The sequence below is a fragment of the Bos indicus x Bos taurus genome, chromosome 17 (assembly GCF_003369695.1).
Source record: "Bos indicus x Bos taurus breed Angus x Brahman F1 hybrid chromosome 17, Bos_hybrid_MaternalHap_v2.0, whole genome shotgun sequence".
Lineage (NCBI taxonomy): Eukaryota > Metazoa > Chordata > Mammalia > Artiodactyla > Bovidae > Bos > Bos indicus x Bos taurus.
In genome coordinates this window covers 36,568,525-36,572,207 of record NC_040092.1, presented here as the reverse complement: position 1 = coordinate 36,572,207, position 3,683 = coordinate 36,568,525, and positions in this window count along the sequence as shown.

Here is a 3,683-nt window from a genome sequence, read left to right as displayed (position 1 = left end):
TGTAAATTCTTAAGAAAAATATGATGATATAATGTAATTTAAATAAAATTTACATTTTAACTTTATACACACAACACTGTTAAAAATAATATTGTGTTCGTAATCTGCAGTGGTTAAGACAACAAAGTATACCCCAGTGCATTATGCATACACCTAAACAACATTCAAAATAATTACTTTCTTGATCCCATTTTAGATTAATCATAGTTAAAGGGTAAGAGTTGATGAAGACAATTTCTATAGAGACATCCAAACAAATTTAAGCAACATTCTAATTAATTATTGCTTAATGCTGTCAATAGGAGTAAAACTACCTACATGGCATTGATAGCTAGTGTTCTGTGTTGAGAATAAGTATTCTGTAATAATTTATGAAACTTATTGGATAAAACAGAGAATAAGATAGTAACATTACTTGAGTGCTGTATATTTCCTTTTTTTTTTTTTTTGGCCACACTGTGTGGCATGAGGGATCTTGCTTCCTGACCAGACACTGAACCTGTATCTTTTGCAGTGGAAGTGCAATCTTAACCACTGGACTCTCAGATATGTCCCAATATTTTTACACTATTTTATTTTATTATCATAAAAAGCTGAGAGCTAACAATCCACATTTTACTGAAGTGAGTAAAAATGAGATGAGTGGTCAGGATATAAACTAATTTTGTTTGTCTTAATAGGTTGTACACATTTTGAATAAACAAATAGTTTGTTAAGAATCATGAGTATATGACCCAGGAATTCCACTGCTGGGCATACACACCGAGGAAACCAGAATTGAAAGAGACATGTGTACCCCAGTGTTCATCGCAGCACTGTTTACAATAGCCAGGACATGGAAGCAACCTAGATGTCCATCAGCAGATGAATGGATAAGAAAGCTGTGGTACATATACACAATGGAATATTACTCAGCTATTAAAAAGAATGCATTTGAATCAGTTCTAATGAGGTGGATGAAACTGGAGCCTATTATACAGAGTGAAGTAAGTCATAAAGAAAAACACCAATACAGTATACTAATGCATATATATGGAATTTAGAAAGATGGTAACGATGACCCTATATATGAGACAGCAGAAGAGACACAGATGTAAAGAAGAGACTTTTGGACTCTGTGGGAGAAGGCGAGGGTGGGATGATTTGAGAGAATAGCATTGAAACATGTAAGTTATCGTATGTGAAATAGATCACCAGTCCAGATTTGATGCATGAGACAGGGTGCTCAGGCCTGGTGCACTGGGATGACCCTGAGGGATGGGATGGAGAGGGAGGTGGGAGAGGGGTTCAGGATGGGGAACACATGTACACCCATGGCTGATTACTTTACAGTATTGTAAAGTAATTAGCCTCCAATTAAAATTAAAAAAAAGAATCATGGGCAGTTTGTGTCAGTGAGTAGAATGACCATACTTCTCCATCCAGCCAGGATAATCCTGTTGCCTGTGGGTGACTAATCATGACTCTTTTACTCTCAAAGGTATTCCTGTTTAGATGACAAAGTATCTGGTCATTGGAGCAATGGGGAACCATGACAGGCTTTTTAGTGGGACACTGATATGATGTGGACAATGCTTTACAAAGATTAACTTGAGAGAAATGTGTGGAAAGGAATGAAGATAAGAAAGACATGAATCAGAGACACCAGTTGGTTTTTAATCATCTCAGGAAATATGTTGAAAATCTGAACTAGGGCAGAAACAATGGAGAGGAAGAGAGAACATATATTACAAACTGAATGAAGCAGTGTTACAGATATAAACTGAATAGGACTTGGTACATACTATCAGAAGGAGTGAGGAATTAGCAGTGGTTACAGTGCTTGGATCCAGCATGGCTGGGAATGTGAGGCCCTAGTATGCACAAGATACTCTGATTGTGTTCTTGGCCTGGAAAAAAAATTTTTTTTTTTTTAAAGAAAGTTGTTTCAATTATTATGGATTCTCTGATGATGCTTTCCTGTGAATTATGACATTTCAAGTACTAAGATGATAATTTATATTTATCTGCAGAATTCCTAGCTTTCTAGGTTATTCTTAAAAGTACAGATAATTTTTCAAACTGTTAACCTAGAAACTCATATGCTCCAGTATTTTCACAATTGATTTTTCTTCTCTCTTTTTCTATATTATCCTACACAGCAAGCCACCTATCCTTCAGCACAAACAATAATTTTAAGAAGTTGTTTTGGTGCTTATCGTACAATCAGCATAATATAATGAAGGTTAGAAGTCCTAGGTTACTATGATCAAGTTATCAAAGTAAATAATGCTGATATTATTTATATTTGTTTGAAAATCAAGAAAACCACACTAACAGGTAAATAATACTGAAATATCATGTTACCAATAAATGATGTTTAAGGTAACACAGGGAATAAGCATATTTCTCTGGAAAAAAATATCAGGAAAGCTCCTCTGTCCATGGGATTTCCCAGGCAAGAATACTGGAGTGGCTTGCCATTTCCTTCTCCAGGGGATCTTCCCAAACCACTTATTGAAACTGAGTCTCCTGCATTGGCAAATGGGTTTTTTACCACTGAGCCACCAAGGAAGCCCCAGTTCTACTTATATGTATCAATTGCTATTAGGGCTGTTCCCTCTCCCTTCATATTTTAAATTTGCTCTTTACTTTCTGTAGATACAAATACATTTGATAGATATAGTAAATCCAGTATCTAACCTCTGAGTATCAAATTCTGCAGTTGTTTCTTTTTAACCACTTTATTGAGTTATGAATGATATACAAAAACCTTTTATTTTTTTATTTATTTTTTTTTGGGGGGGAATGCTCTTTCCTCTTTTTTTTATTATTATTACTTTTTTTTACTTTACAATATTGTATTGGTTTTGCCATACATCAACATGAATCCGCCACGGGTGTACACGTGTTCCCAATCCTGAACCCCTCTCCCACTTCCCTCCCCGTACCATCCCTCTGGGTCATCCCAGTGCTCCAGCCCTAAGCTTCCTGTATCCTGCATCAAACCTGGACTGGCGATTCGTTTCTTATATGATATTATACATGTTTAAATGCCATTCTCCCAAATCATCCCCACCCCCACAGAGTCCAAAAGACTGTTCTATACATCTGTGTCTCTTTTGCTGTGTCACATACAGGGTTATCATTACCATCTTTCTAAATTCCATATATATGCGTTAATATACTGTATTGGTGTTTTTCTTTCTGGCTTACTTCACTCTGTATAATCGAAAAATGGGCCAAAGAACTAAATAGACATTTCTACAAAAACCTTTTAATAATTCATACAAGATGATGAATTTGGAGGTCATTATTTGAACATGAAGGTCTTTCCACGTGGCTCAATAGGTAAAGAATCACTTGCAATGCAAGAGACGCAGGTTCAATTCTTGGGTTGGGACGATCCCCTGGAGGAGGGAATGAAAATCCACTCTAGTATTCTTGCCTGGAGAATCCTGTGGACAAGAGGAGCTTCACGGACTACAGTCCGTAGGGTTGCAAAGAGTCTGACATTGCTGAAGTGACTGAGCATGCATGCACACACATGCCCATGAAACCATCACCACAATGGGTGGCATAAACATACCCATCACTTCCAAAAGTTTTCTCCCACCATTTGTACTTGTTTATTTATGATAAAAACTTTTAAGACAAGATCTTCTATTATCTTAGTGAAGTGCATAGTTCAGTATTATTAACTG